Source organism: Cervus canadensis, chromosome 28 (assembly GCF_019320065.1).
Source record: "Cervus canadensis isolate Bull #8, Minnesota chromosome 28, ASM1932006v1, whole genome shotgun sequence".
Taxonomy (NCBI): Eukaryota; Metazoa; Chordata; class Mammalia; order Artiodactyla; family Cervidae; genus Cervus; species Cervus canadensis.
In genome coordinates, this window is record NC_057413.1 from 33,233,379 (window position 1) to 33,250,338 (window position 16,960).

The 16,960-nt window shown below is 37.4% G+C and overlaps 1 non-coding gene across 1 annotated transcript; it reads right to left on the reverse strand.

Annotated features, from left to right (window-relative positions):
• Nucleotides 1–2,336: 2,336 nt before the first annotated feature.
• On the reverse strand, nucleotides 2,337–2,467 carry LOC122430217. Its single transcript, XR_006266295.1, has one exon. It is a non-coding gene; the product is annotated as a small nucleolar RNA SNORA51 (small nucleolar RNA).
• Between the last annotated feature and the right edge of the window lie 14,493 nt (nucleotides 2,468–16,960).

The window sequence follows — 16,960 nt, forward strand, 5'->3', positions numbered from 1 at the left end:
TCTTCAGTGTCTAATTTCCTCCCTGACACAAGGGGGTGGTGGTGGTCACTTTTTTTAGGCTCACTTGTTCATTTGTGCTGTGGGGAGGGAGGAACACTGTGAACAAATATCACTGGTGTGTGCTCACAGTGACTCAACCACACTGGTTTGCCCCCGCTCACAGCGTGTGTGCTTTCCCAGTCTACACTGCTCAGGCTCTATGTTGCTCTGCTGGGAACTGTCTGTTGCAAGCCCTGGGTTGCATGCACTCCCCAGGTCTAAGCCGCTCAGGTTCATGTTCTCGGGTACTCCACAAAGGCGCAGACTTAGTTGGGCCTGCGTACTGTGCCCATCCCAGGTCCGAGTAGCTCAGGTGATCAGGTGCTTCAAGAGCGCAAGTGCCTCCAATTGAAGGCTGCAACTTATCACCTCCCCTGTCTCAGCCGCTCGGTTTTCAGGATGTACAAGGGGCACTCCTTCTCAGGTGTGCCGTGTGTCTCTTCTAAGGAGCTGATCTCTGGCTGCGACCCTCCCAGTGGATGTCGACTGTCCAGAATCCCAGGAAGTCTTGGTTAGCAACAAAGTCTGCTTGCAGTTTGGTATAGGATGCCTCTCTGGGGCCGTGATTGCCTCCTTCCCGCTCTGGCTGCCTTTGTCTGCCTGTCTCTGGCGGGGGATGGGCCAGTCCTCAGCCAGCTAACTCTGTTCAGTCCTTTGTCCTGTGAGCGGGCCTGGCGGTGTCTTAGGTTAAGGCTTTTCACGGGATAGCTATTCCACAGTCTGGGTTGCTAACTCAAGCTAGTTCCCTCAGATTGCCCTTGGGGCATTCAGGCTCAGTCCTCACCCAAAGCAATGTAGCCTGTGCCTCCCTGTCCAGCCCCTGCTTGCTAGTGGGGGATGCGAGCCTCTGGGCTGCTGCTCTGCTGGGAGTTGCTGTTAGGCATGTAATCTGTGGGTTTTAATTATTTATTTATTTTTCCTCCTGGTTATTTTGCCCTCCGAAATTCCAAGGCTCGCCACAGACCTGCTGGAGAGAGTGTTTCCTGGTGTTTGGAAACTTCTCTCTTTTTTAAGACTCCTTTCCCAGGAGGGATCTCCATCCCTACCTCTTTTGCCTCTCTTTTTATCTTTTATATTTTGCCCTACCTCCTTTCAAAGACAATGGGCTGCTTTTCTGGGTGCCTGATATCCTCTGCCAGCATTCAGAAGTTGTTTTGTGGAATTTGCTCAGTGCTCAAATGTTCTTTCAGTGAATTTGTGGGGGAGAAAGTGGTCTCCCCGTCCTATTCCTCTGCCATCTTAGGACCACCTCCTCAGAAAAATTTTAAAGATATTATAGGTGAAAATTTCCCCAACATGGAAAAGGAAATAGTCAATCACGTCCAATTGGAGCAGAGTCCCATACAGGAAAAACCCAAGGAGAAACATGCCAAGACACATAGTAATCAAACTAACAAAGGCTAAACACAAAGAAAGAATGTTAAAAGCAACAAGGGAAGAGGGACAAGTAACATACCAGGGAAACCCCATAGGTTTAACAGTTGATCTTTCAGCAGAAACTCTGCAGGCCAGAAGGGAATACCAGGACATATTTAAAGTATTGAAAGGGAAAAATATACAACCAAGATTAGTCTACCTGGCAAGGATCTCATTCAAAATTTATGTCGAAATAAAAAACATTTTCAGATAAGCAAAAGTTAAGAGAATTCTCTACCACCAAACCAGCTTTACAATAAATGTTAGGGACTTATATGGTCAAGAAATAAAGAGAAGAAAAAAATCTACAAAATCAACCCCAAACAGTTAAGAAAATGACAATAGGAACATATATATCAATAATTATTTAAATGTAAATCGATTAAATGCTCCAACCAAAAGACACAGACTGGCTGAATGCCTACAAAGCAAGACCCATATACATGCTGTCTACAAGAAACCCACCTCAGACCTAAAGATACATATAGACTGAAAGTGAGAGGATGGAAAAATATATTCCATACAAATGGGAAGCAAAAGAAAGCAGGAGTAGCAATCCACATATCAGACAAAATAGACCTTAAAATAAAGAAGAGTACAAGAGATAAGGAAGGACACTACATAATGATCAAGGGATCAATGCAAGAGAAAGACATAACAATTGTAAATATAGGTGTTCCAACATAGGAGCACCTCATAACATAAGATAAACACTAGCAGACATAAAAGGAGAAATTGACCATCACACAATAATAGTAAGAGACTTTAATACCCTGCTCACACCAATGGACAGATCATCAAAACAGAAAATTAATAAGGAAACACAAGTCTTTTTTTAAATTTTTTTTAAATTTATTTATTTAAAAAAATTTTTTTCTTCTTCTTGTCTCCCCATTCACAATACAGACCAGGTAAAGGGCCTGCCTGGGCTGAGGTGTATATGGGGTGGATTTACTCTGCCTCCTCTTTTGATACAATCAGTGTAAGAACACAGCCTGGGAAACACAAGTCTTAAATGACACATTAGATGAGATGGATCTCATTGACATCTTCAGGACATTCCATCCAAATTCAGAAGAATACACCTTCTCAAGTGCTCATTGAACATTCTCCATGATAGACCACATCTTGGGTCTCAAATCAAACCACAGTAAATTTAAGAAAATTTAAATCATATCAAGCATCTCTGACCACAATGCTATGAGATTGGATACCAATTCTAAGGAGGGGTGGGGATGTAGACACATAAACACATGGAGATTAAACAATACATTTCTAAATAATCAACAGGTTACTGAAGAAATCAAAAGAGAAATAAAACAAAAAACTTCCAGAAAGAAATGACAATGAGAACACAACAACACAAAACTTACGGAATGCAGCAAAAGCAGTTCTAAGAGGAAATCTTATAGCAATACAATCCTACCTCAGGAAAGAAGAAAAGCATCAAATAGACAACCTAACCTCACACCTAAAACAACTGGAAAAAGAAGAACAACAACAAAAAAATTAGTAGAAGGAAAGAAAAAAAAAAGAGCAGAAATGACTTAAAAAGAAATGAGAGAAACAATAATAAAGATTAATAAAACTAAAAGGTGGTTCTTTGAGAAGATAAACAAAATTGACAAACCTTTAGTCAGACTCATCAAGAAAAAAAGAGAGAAGAATCAAATTAACAAAATTAGAAATGAAAAAGGTGAGGTTACAAGAAACAATGCAGAAATATGAAGGATTATAAGACTATTATGAACAACAATACGGCAATGAAAAGGATAACCTCAAAGAAATGGATTCATTCTTAGATAAGTTCAGTCTTCCAAGACTGACCCAGGAAGAAATAGACTTTATGAACAACCCAATTACAAGCACTGAAATTGAAGCTGTGATAAAAAAAATCTCCCAGGAAACAAAAGCCCAGGACCAGATGGCTTCACAGGAGAATTCCATCAAATGTTTAGAGAAGATCTAATGCCTATCCTTCTAAAGCTCTTTCAAAAAATTTCAGAGGACAGAACACTTACAAACTCATTCTATGAGGCCACCATCACCCTGATAACAAAACCAGATAAAGACAACACACAAAAAGAAAACCACAGGCCAATATCACTGATAAACATAGATGTGAAAATCCTCAAAAAAATTTTAGTAAACAGAATTTAGTAACACATCAAAATGTGAATTTGGGTTTACCCCAGGAATGCAAGTATTCTTCATTATACACAAGTCATTCAATGTGATACACCATCTTAACAAATTGAAAGATATAATCCATATGATAATCTCAATAGATGTAGAAAAAGCCTTTGACAAAATTCAGTCCCCATTTATGATTAAAACACTTTAAAAAAATGGGCATAGAAGAAACCTAATTCAACATAGTAAAGGCCCTATGTGGCAAGCCTATAGGAAACATTATTCTCAATGGTGAAAAACTGAAAACATCCCCCCTAAGATCAGGAACAAGACGAGGGTGTCCACTTTCACCAGTATTATTCAAAATAGTTCTAGAAATCCTAGCTATAGCTATTAGAGAAGAAAAAGAAATAAAATGAATCCAAATTGGAAAAGAAGTAAACCTCTCACTGTTTGCAGATAACAAGATACTCTACATAGAAAACCCTAAAGATATTATCAGAAAACTACTAGAGCTAATCAGTGAATTTAGCAAAGTTGCAGGATACAAAATTGATACACAGAAATCACTTGTATTTCTCTAACAATGGAAATTCAGAAAGAGAAATTAAGGAATCAATCCCATTTAGCATTGGAACAAAAAGAATTAAATATGTAGGAATAAATTTATCTTATGAGACAAAAGATTTGTACACAGAAAATTATAAGATAGAAATCAAAGATGACATAAACAGATGGAGAGATATTCCATGCTCCTGGGTAAGAAGAATTGATACCAAACAGAATCTGCAGATTAAATGTGATCCCTATCAAATTATCAATGGCATTTTTTTTTTTTTTACAGAACTAGAACAAAAAATTTCACAATTCATATGGAAACACAAAAGACCCTGAATAGCCAAAGCAGTCTTGAGAAAGAAGAATGGAGCTGGAGGAATCAACCTTCCTGGCTTCAGATTATACTACAAAGCTACAGTTATCAAGACAGTATAGTACTGGCACAAAAGTAGAGATGTAGACCAATAGAATGAGATAGAAAGCCCAGAAATAAACCCATGCACCCATGGGTATCTTATTTTTGACAAAGGGGGCAAGAATATACAATGGGGCAAAGACAGCCTCTTCAATAATTGGTGGTATGAAAACTGGGCAGCTACATGTAAAAGAATGAAATTAAAACACGTTGTAACACCATACACAAAGATAAACTCAAAATGGATTGAAGACCTAAATGTAAGGCCAGAAACTAGAAAACTCTTAGAGGAAAACATAGGCAGAACATTCAACGGCATAAATCAAAGCAAGATCCTCTATGACCCACTTCCTAGAGTAATGAAAATAAAAACAGAAATAAACAAGTGGGACCTAATTAAACAATTTTTTTGCACAGCAAAGGAAACTATAAGCAAGGTGAAAAGACAACCCTCAGAATGGGAGAAAATAACAGTTAATGAAACTGGCAAAGGATTAATTTACAATATATACAAGCAGCTCATACAACTCAATACCAGAAAAACAAACAATCCATTCAAAAAGTGGGGAAAAGACCTAAACAGACATTTCCCTGAAGAAGACATACAGATGACCAACAAACACATGAAAAGATGCTCAAGGTTGCTCATTAGTAGAGAAATGCAAGTCAAAACTGCCATGAGATATCACCTCACACCAGTCAGAATGGCCACTATCAAAATGTCTACAAACAATAAATACTGGAGAGGGTGTGGAGAAAACGGAACACTCTTACACTTTTGGTGGGAATGTAAATTGATACAACCCCTAAGGAAGACAATATGGAGACTCCTTAAAAACAGTAATAAAATCACCATACGATGCTACAATCCCACTCCTAGGCATATATCCTGAGGCAAACAAAATTGAATAAGACACAAGTATCCATTGTTCATTGTAGCACTATTTACAATAGCTAGAACATGGAAGCAACCTAGATGTCCATCAACAGATGAATGGATAAAGAAGCAGTGGTTCATATACACAATGGACTATTACTCAGCCATTAAAAGGAACACCTTTGAGTCAGTTCTAATGAGATGGATGAACCTAGAACCTATTATACAGAGTGAATTAAGTCAGAAAGAGAAAGATAAATATCATATTCTAACACAAACTCAATACTTTGGCCACCTCATGAGAAGAGTTGACTCATTGGAAAAGACCCTGATGCTGGGAGGGATTGGGGGCAGGAGAAGGGGACGACAGAGGATGAGATGGCTGGATGGCATCACCGACTCAATGGACATGAGTTTGAGTAATCTCTGGGAGTTGGTGATGGACAAGGAGGCCTGGTGTGCTGTGATTCATGGGATCGCAAAGAGTCGGACATGACTGAGCGACTGAACTGAACTGAACATATATATGTGTGGAATCTAGAAAAATGGTACTGAAGAATTTACAGGGCAGCAAGGCATCACCAACTCAATGGACATGAGTTTGAGTAAACTCTGGGAGTTGGTGATGGTCAGGGAGGCCTGGAGTGCTGTGATTCATGGGGTCGCAGAGAGTTGGACACGACTGAGCGACTGAACTGAACTGAACTGAATGTAGAAACACATAGAGGATAGACTTATGGATATGGGAAGAGGGGAGGAGAGGCTGAGATGTTTGGAAAATGTAACATGGAAATTTAAATTACCATATGTAAAATAGAGAGCCAACGGGAATTTGCTGTATGGCTCAGGAAACAAACAAGGGCTCTGTATCAACCTAGAGGTGTGTGATGGGGAGGGAGATGCGAGGAAGCTTCAAAGGGGAGGGAATGTATGTATACCTATGCCAGATTCATGTTGAGGTTTGACAGAAAACAACAAAATTCTGTAAAGCAATTATCCTTCAATAAAAAAATAAATAAATTAGAAACAGCTTATCCTCTTACAACTACTCAAGATGTTGCTGGAGAACTCAACATCAACCATTGTACAGTCATTTGGCTTTTGAAGCAAATTAGAAAGATGAAAGAGTTTGATGAGTGGGTGCCTCATGAGCTGAATGAAAATAAAATTTAAAAAAATCATCATTTTGAAGTGTCATCTTCTCTTAGTCTATGCAATGTCAATGAACCATTTCTCGAATAGATTGAGATATGTGATGAAAAGTGGATTTTGTGTGTCAACTGGCAATGACCAGCTCAGTGGTTGGACCAAGAAGCTCCAAAGCACTTCCCAACACAAAACCTACACCAAAAAATGATTGCGGTTACTGTTTGGTGGTCTTCTGTCTGTCCAATCCACTACAGCTTTCTGAGTCCCAGCAAAATCATTACATCTGAGAAGTATGTTCAGTAAATCAATAAGATGCACTGCAAACTGCAATGGCTGCATTACTCTATTCATTATTTAAAAAATAGTGAACAAATAAACAAACAAAAAACCCAAAGTGTTAGAACAAATAATAAGTGGCTAATAATTGTTGCATATTGCAAATAATAATTGTTGTAACCCAGTTGAGACAAAGAGGAAATCACTAAATGTGTAGAAAGTTAAAACAAAAACACAATCAAAACTCATACTTAACCTTGGCATCTTTATTTATTTGACCATTATGGGAACCAATAAAGCAACCCTGTGTGGACTTCCTTCCTTTCACTGAACTCTGCGAGGAACTGGAACTTTGTTACTTGCAGTGGCCAGTTGTGTCCATCCAACTCCTCGGGGAGTCCAGATGAATCTAGATGAGTCTCTCCTGGTTCTTGTATCTCCTGTGTTGGTTGATGATCCTGAGTTTTATTTGGCACTGGAGGAGATTACCTGTCTCATCCCAGTTGAAGATACTGGGGCGCACAGTTGGAATATACTGGGGCATACCAACTCAGTGTCTAGACGCTGAATGGGGCTTGGTTGAAAGATACCAAGGAATGCCCACCCAGCTGAAAGATACTGGAGGGATCTGGCTGAAAGATATCAAGTGAATACCCACCCAATGGAAAGGTATGGGGGGAGGTGCTCAGTTAAAAGATACTGAGGAATATCCAGGCCTTATTTGAAAGCTATCAAAGTTTCTCAGTTTTAGTAGACTGAGTGGTTTGTGCTGAGTAGTTAGATAAGAGGCTGATCTGATGCTTTTCCTCAATTCTTAATAGAATAGAATTTGTCAGGATAAAATTGAAGATATTATGTGAGAGCTTTGTTCCAAGGAAAATTAATAAGACTCCTCCTGGTTTGTTATAGTTTTCTCAGGTAACTGGGATACGTATGGGAGTGGTGGAGACTGAGTTCTGAAACTGTGCAGTGGTCCCACAGGCAAAACACACTCATTACTTAAAACACTAGCTCAACTGAAGGTCACAACAAGAAGAGGCATTCAGCCATCCAAGCACCCATGGTGGTCTTATGCGGCCAGAAGGAGAAACTAAGACATGTAAGATAAGACTCTGGGACATCTCCTGGAGGAGTTAGGCTCACATGCAGCACACTGGCCCACCACACAATTTCACTATTGAATTTTATCCATGAAAATTTCAACTTAAAATGGGAAATAGAGCCTCTCAAACACAGAAACAAGGTGCACCAGAAAGCAGCCTCTAACACTCCAACTGGGGTTATGTATGTGCAATACTTATACTTACAACTACCTACTTAATTGGGGAAATTATACTATAGGAAATTTCAATATAAAATGACCAAACTGGGGTTCTTTTGATATTATTAATTTCATATTTTTTGCATGCACAGTTAGAAAAATGTGTCTATATTATTAAGACTAAGTGGAATGCTTACTTTGGTATCTAGAAGGTTCTAAAAGAGGAAATTATAGAGTAAATTCTTTGCAGGAAACCAACAAGAAATTGGTTGACACTGTATCAGAACTGAAAAAGACCTCCAGTATTGACTCTTCCTCTCCCTCTGCTCCTCCCGTGTATCCTCTTCTATCTGAACTACCTGGCCCAGATGCTTTTTCTCTTCCAACTTTTCTTCCTCCTCCTGGTCTCCTTTCTTCAGCAAAGGAGGATTAAAAAAAAAAAGAAAGAAAGAAAGAAAGGACCATAACTCCCTTAAGGAGAAACCTACTACAGGGAAAATTAAATCATCTTCGATGCTCACCTATACACCCAGGACCCAAGTAGAACTTAGAGCCTTAGCTAAGGAATTTTCCCATCCAAGTGAGGATCCATTGGGATTTGCTAAGGAATTTGAATGAACCATCTGAACCTATGAACCTGGGTTTTCAAATCTATATCAACTAATACAGCTGTTAGCTTCTGAAGGTGAAGCAAGTTAATGAACAGAGAAAACAGGATGGAAATATCCCTTAATGGACTTTGAATCACATAGTCCAGAGGCTTTCATTGAATGCAAAGAATTAGCTTGGAAATTACTCAAACCTATTCCAAAGCTTTCTCCAAAAGCTGTAAACTGGACAAAGATTCAACAATGCAAGCAAAGATAAGATGAGTCAATCTGGACTATTATGAGAGACTGGGGGAGAAAAAAAAAAAACAACCCAACAACACAACCTTTTAAGTAACATTCTGGTTTGATACCTGAATTTTTCCCTAACCACTAAAGTGATCCTTTGCTTAACTCCACTTTTAAAAGAGGTTTAGATAATGATTTTGTTACTCTAATCAAAAAGATAACCTAAGTTTGTCTGAGTTACACACAAAATACCCTTGTTATACTGGCTGACCAATTTTCAAAACCATTAAAAAGAAAATAAATGGGGTATCTATGAAAGTTATGAACCTTCAATTGCACCAATTAAGTGCACAATACCAGTAGAAGGTTAACTGCCCCCAATCTATATATGTATATATGGAATACTCCTACTAGGAGAACCTGATTTTCACTCCCTGTGCCTTGAGACCAGAGCTATCTGGATCACTCATTTAGACTATCTCTTTAATTCCTGAAGCTGAGAAAAAAAGGAATGAAACTTTCTAAAATTTTCTTATTCCAACTGTTGTCTACAGCTAGTGAGGTTTTTTTTTTCTTTTTTAAAAACATTCTTTTATTATTCATTTTACATTATTCTTATATAGTTCAAGTGACTTTACAAAAAAATTATTTATTTTTGGCTGTGCTGAGTCTTCACTGCTGAGCAGAGTTTCCTCTAGTTGTGGTGAGCAGGGGCTACTCTCTGGTTACAGTGTGCAGCTTTCTCATCGCAGTGGTTTCTCTCATGGAGCATTGGCTCTGGGGTGTGTGGTCTTCAGTAGTTGTGGCACACAGGCTCAGCAGTTGAGGCTTGCGGCCTCTAGAGCACAGGCTCAGTAGTTATGGTGGATGGGTTTAGTTTGCTCTGCAGCATGTGGGATCTTCCCAGATCAGATTCCGAACCTTGTCTCCTGAATTGGAAGGCAGATTCTTTCTCACTGAGCCACCAGGGAAGTACTAAACAGTGTTCAATAATCCAATTAATTTTATTCAGATTAGCACATTATCTTTTATTTTTTTGGTAGTTGATATTTCTTATTTTTTAATTGCTGCCTTATCTTTTTTTTTTCATTTATTTTTATTCATTGGAGGCTAATTACTTTATAGTGAGTTTTATACTGAGATATCTGATTCATGAACCAGTCTAGAAAGTGAAGCTAGATCTATACACTGTGTCTGTCTGGATATGTGTATGTGCCAGTATGTCTTCAGATTAATATTGCTGAGGTTAATTTGCAAATGAGTTCTAATCTACTTGGCCTAAAGAAAAGTAGGCACTTACAAATCACAAAATTCTAAATACAAGAGAAATTAACTTAAATAAATTTCAGGTTTATGTGAATTGGGAAACATTCAGTATAAAATTCCTGGTATTAATGTTTATTTATCTAATTATTAATACTATAGACATATCTAAGGGTCACTAACATTAAGCATAGTATTTTCATTGTGCCTAGTTTTGTATAAGTTAAATAAAATCTTATTATGTCTGCTACAAGTTTGTCAGCAAGGAAAGTAACTCGAGTGAAGAAATTTTTAAGGAAATAAAATGTAAATGAGATAGCTTTTAGATAAACTCTTAAGAATAATTATAGTTTAGGAATGTCTGTCTAAAATAGTCTCTTCAGATATGGGTGACTTGGAATATCTAGGGTAGTCCTAAACTAAGTAATGAAGGTTTATTGAATAGCTAGGTCATTTCCAAATAAAATAAGATTCTGAAACATTAATTACTTAACACTGACTTCCTCTTACAGGGAAACTGAAGAGATTTTGGACTATTAATGAATAACATTTGGTGCCATCCTGAGACATTCTCTATAAAAAAGCAAATGTTTTTAGAAATTATCACTGGTATTTATGTTCACCAATCTACAGAATTGGTGTAAAGGACAGTTCATGAGCTTAAGGAAAGTAGAATGTGTGTCTTTAGTAGAAAAAAGTATGAGGAATGGAATTGTATTTAGTTAAGGGAAAAGAAAATAGACCTGACTTATAGGGGTTTGTTTCTGAATTGGAAAATAAAATTGTGAATACGGAAAATGATTTTTTTTTAATGTTTGTGAAAAGTGGACCCTGTGAAAAGAGTTTTGTGCATGGTCAGGATTGACTAAGTTTAAAATAAACTTAATTGAGTAAATTAATTTAAAAGTAAACTGGTGCAAAACTTGAATTTGGCTTTTCTAAGAGGATAGTCTTTCTTCAGATGTTGAACTGCCTTTGATAATAGACTTTTAAGTTTCTTCACTTCTCAAATGATCTGTTGTGTGTCTTTGAAATCTCTTATTGTTATTTTGACTAAGTGAATAACTATTGTTTCTTGGTGACCTGTGATAGTATCTGACTGAGTGTCTTAAATTATTTTCGTATTTATTGGCAAAACTTCCTAATTTAAAACAAATTCTATTGAAATTCTTTTGACCTCTAGTTAACTTTATGTTTTGCCAAAAGTTTTCACTTTCATCTCAGGTTCAAAGGATTTCTTAACAAAATAAGTCACTCATCCTATACAAATAAATAATACAAATACTTATCAGAGAATTATTTAGCTTGCTTTCAATATGATAATATTAAAAGAAAAGAGAAAAATAAAGAACAGAGGATACATCACCAAATTGGGTTTTTTCCCCAACAGCCAGACTTAAACAGTCTTCGGAAGTCCCGTGTCACAGCACATTTGGAATCCCAGTTGGGAAAAGGTCCCAAGGAGCATGTCCTCTTCATAGGTGAAGAGTGAGACTCCAAAGACTGAAGTTTGGGGTTACTGCTTGTAAACCCCAGGCCACCAACTGATAGTGTCATCAATCTGTGAGCAAATTGTAGATCTGGTTTCATGTTAATACCGTTTATTTTGTCTTGTGAAACTTGGAATGTTGTTAAGCCTGGATCTTGGCTGGCCAGGCCCCCTCCAGGGGCTCAGCAATCTCAAAATTCTTCCCCCATCTTATCTATGGTGCTGAAAGTCTTGCACTCATAGCAGGCAGTCATTCCCAGTCACTCACAGTCAGAGCAGTGTCCAGGTTAGAAACAAGGTCAGAGACTTGCTCTGCTTTGTCTCTGAAACCTAAACAAGACTATTTATTTAATTTCTCTAACACTTTGCAATGCTTCAAAGGGCTCCTGAAACATCCCAAAGAGAGATATTAAACTAATTAGGTTTATTTAATATGTTGAATTATATGGAAAGCATTGTCAAATGAATAATAAATGTCCTCAAGCTATACAGTATGGTAAATGTTATGAATGTAAATATTCTAGAAATTACAAGGAGTTCCTAAAATTCTGATATGTCCTGGTAAAATATTATCAATCATAACTCTAATTATTCTCTTAAAGCATTGCCACAACAGTAACCAAGTTTCTTTGTCAATTGCATTGTAATCAGATTTTAAACATGCTTTTTAAGTCTTTTGTCATTGTAGACAGTTATTGTTTTTTTCTGATGCTCTTGCAAAAATGCTTCCTCTTCAAGAATATTTTTGAAAGGACTTTTGGATAAATACAGTTTCTAGCTTTCAGACCATAATTCTGAACTGGATAAGAAATTAAAAAATTCTAACAGGAAGCCCAATTCCTTTGCTTCACAAAGATTAACAAAAGGACTAAATAAACTGGTAAATATGCTTATCACTTTCATGGTTTCTATCTGAAAGATTACAGGTGTGAATCTGTGTTTTCCAAAGACTCATTTCCTAGAAAGTTCTTTGCTGTTGTGCTATATTAGTGTAAAATTTAATTTAATTATTAAAGGATACTCTAAGTTTGTTTCTGAAGCTTATCTCAGTAATCATTTTGGATGAAGATCAGATACCTCATGACCTACAACCAAGACTGGAAATGGACCTAATTTAAGAAAATATCTCTGACCCAGATGGAAGTACCATTTTATCAGAGGAAACTACCCAAATCAGGATGAGAAGAAGACAACATCAGAAGTAGATAGCTTAATCAAGATGCTCAACCCAACTGGTATGATCATTTATAATTTTTTTTTTTTACTTCCTTGTCCTTTTCATATAAATAAAATTGTTTTCTATCATGGTCACAATCTTATGGTAGCTTTAAAACTCAACCCAATTGTTGAGTTTGTGGCCAGTTACCTATGTCTAATACTTATAAATTACCTTGGTGGATTTTTCCATTCCAAGGCTCTAATTGGATGACCCTTTATGAACTTTATTTTAGAAGAGAGTTCAGACCTGTTCTGTCTACTCATGATGTTACTAAATGTGATCCTCTCACCTGACCAATTAATAATTCTACTCTGACCCTGGTCATTGATTCAAATTTTTTCTTAGGATCAGTCAAAGTCAATCAGAATGATGAGCTAAGTCTCAATCAAAAACTATAATCTCTCATCTAGCAAAAGGAAAATTCCCACAATCATGGGATGGATCTATATGATTAAAACCAGACTACGGCAATTTAAGTTTAAAAGCTCCTCTATGTTGGGAATAATTAAATCACACTAAGGATAAACAGCCTAGTAATATTAGGAAACTAGGTTGGATGCCTTATGAACAATGCCTCCAGATATTACATTTAAAGAAAGTGATTGGTATGGAATTGACTGGATCAGATGATCAGAGATTCACTGTGCTGCACCTAATGGAAATCAGTGGACTTGTTGTACTGATTTATTGCCATGATTTCCACCTGGATGGACAGGAAGGTGTACCATGGGTTTTCCATGAACTCAAGGTCATATTCATAACAAATTAGAAGTGGCTTCAGTCAATATACCTTTGGTACAAGCCTGATAGGGCAAGAGATCAGTATTCCACTAGTATGACCATTTAGCAGCTAATTTTTGTGCCTTCAGTGGGATCAGAGGGTTTAATTGGCCACATCAAAATCTTAACAACTTCCACTCAACAGGCTTTAAATGATAGTAACCAGGCCATTGGGCTTCCTTTGTGGCTCAGCTGATAAAGAATCCTCCTGCAATGTGGGGGACTTAGATTGATCCCTAGGTTCGGAAGATGCCCTGGAGAAGGAAAAGGCTACTGACATATTCTGGCCTGGAGAATTCCATGGACTGTATAGTCCATGGGGTCACAAAGAGTCAGACACGACTGAGCAACTTTCACTCACTCACTCAACCAGGCTATTAGCGTATTGAATTCTGAGGTCTCTATGATGAGGAAGGCAGTACTACAAAACCTCATGGCTCTTGACATCCCTACAGCATCTCAGGGAGGCACTTGTGCCATAATTCAAGCTGAATGCTATGTTTTCATACTGGATGAATCCTCTAATGTAATACATTTGCCGATGTGAAAATCAGATTTCTGCCATAAGCAACTCATACCCTAGTCTTGGTCATCTTTTAAAAAACTGGTTTGGTGTGGGAAATTCTTGGCTGAAATACTTACTTATAACTGCATTTATGTTATTAATGATATTATCTGTGTTTTGCTTGTTGTATAAGATTGCTGTTTCCTACAAATATGTAACTGACCCGCCAATGAAAATAATGATGACTAGGAAACTTGAAGCAGTTGATCAAATATATAATTCTGTATATGATCAATGATTGTAATAGTGTAACTCTACATATGAGAATATTTATTAAGAGGGAAAGTTTTCCTGGACCATAACTAGAACACAGGTGTCCAGGGATCTTTGATTATTAAGATCTAGTCTAGTAATAGCACATTCAGTGACCTGTCAGCAAAAATCTTCTTCAGAACTAGGAATAAGGCTTCATAACAACATGTGACAAAATTATTGTGAAATGCTTCCTAAAGTATGGTAGAATGTATGACCATGAGTGGCCCCTGTCAAATACAAATTGGCCCTTGCCAAGGACATTTGTCATCTGCCTCTGCAGAGATTGAAACCTGTGCTACTGCAGCTGTAGAACTTCAATATGCCCTGAAGGGACTCCAGGGTGGAGAATAAGGCATTTTGTGCTCCAGGAAAATTGGTAGAACAGGTCTTTAGATCGTTAGATATTTTCAGGAACTGACTTCATGATTCAACCCTTGTATCACCTTATATCTAGAAAAGCACTAAATCCCCTAATGGTCAACTCCTGACTAGCAGAAAACATTTTGTAAGCTAAGTGCTTGATTGTGTGAACCCTCCCTTCATCAAAATCACAAATACTGACCTCCCACTGCTACCTCCTTGGAGCAGTTTCTCAGAGCTATCTGAGGTGCTCTTTCTCAGGCTGCAGTCCTCATTTTCCCCCAAATAAAACTTAACTCTCACATTGTGCACCTTTTAAAATCAACATGAATAAAGTACAGAACATACAAATAACACTTAGGAAATGTAAATGGGGAGATGAAAATTCAAAGGAAGAATCAAAAATAAATGCCATCAAAATCTCTAACAGAATTGAAGAATAACTTTCATGGTTTTATTGGTAGAATGCACATGGTCAAGGATAGATTCGATATGCTTGAGGAAATGTAAGAAAACCATCAAAACTGAAAGGGAAAGGGGAAAAAAGAAAAAAAAAAAAAAAAAAAGAATGACAAAACAAACAAACAAAAAAAAAAACCAGATCAAAGTATCTGAGAAGAGTACCAAAAAAAAAAAAAAAAAAAAAGAGTAAAGTATTGTAATGTATCAATTCAGTTCAGTTCACTCAGTCATGTCGGACTCTTTGTGACCCCATGGACTGCAGCACGCCAGGCTTCCCTGTCCATCACCAAAGCTCAGAGCTTATTCAAACTCATGTGCATCCTGTCGGTGATGATCCAACAATCTCATCCTCTGTTCTCCCCTTCTCCTCACGCCTTCAATCTTTCCCAGCATTAGGGTCTTTTCAGTGAGTCAGATCTTTGCATCAGGTGGCCAAAGTATTGGAGTTTCGGCTTCAGCATCAGTATTTTCAATGAATAATATGAATATTACTCAATGAATATTCATGATTGATTTCCTTTAGGATTGACTGGTTGGATCTCCTTGCAGTACAAGGCACTCTCAAGAGTCTTCTCCAACACCACAGTTCAAAAGCATCAATTCTTCAGCACTCAGCTTTCTTTATAATCCAACTCTCACATCCATACATAACTACTGGAAAAATCATAGCTTTGGCTAGATGGACTTTTTTTGGCAAAAAAAAAAAACAAAACACCTCTTTTTTAATATGCTGTCTAGGTTGGTGATAGCTTTTCTTCCAAGGATTGAGGGTCTTTTAATTTCATGGCTGCAGTCACCATCTGCAGTGATTTTGGAACCCAACAAAATAAAGTCTCTCACTGTTTCCCATCTATTTGCCATGAGGTGATGGAACTAGATGCCATGATCTTAGTTTTCAGAATGTTGAGTTTTAAGACAACTTTTTTCACTCTTCTGTTTCAATTTCATCAAGAGCTTCTTTAGTTCTTCTTCACTTTCTGACATAAGGATGGTGACATTTGCATATCCAAGGCTATCGATATTTCTCTCAGCCATCTTTTTTTTTTTTTTTTTTTTAAACTGGAAGCTAATTACTTTACAATGTTGTAGTGGCTTTTGCCATACATTGACATAAATCAGAAATCCTGATGCTAGCTTATGCTTCAACCAGCCCAGCATTTTGCATGATGTAATCTGCATATAAGTTAAATAAGCAGGGTGATATTATACAGTCTTGACAAGCTCCTTTCCCGACTTGGACCCAGTCTGTTGCTCCATGTACAGTTCTAAGTCTTGCTCCTTGACCTGCATACAGATTTCTCAGGAGGCAGTTCAGGTGGTCTGGTATTACCATCTCTTTAAGAATTTTGCACAGTTTGTTGAAATACACAAAGACTTTGGCATAATCAATAAAGCAGAAGTAGATGTTTTTCTGGAACTCTTTTGCTTTTTAAATGATTCAACAGATGTTGGCAATTTGATCTCTGGTTCCTCTGCCTTTTCTAAATCCAGCTTGTACATCTGGAAGTTCATGGTTTACATACTGTTGAAGCCTGGCTTGGAGATTTTTGAGCATTACTTTGCTAGAATGTGAGATGAGTGCAATTGTGCTTTGGTTTGAACGTTCT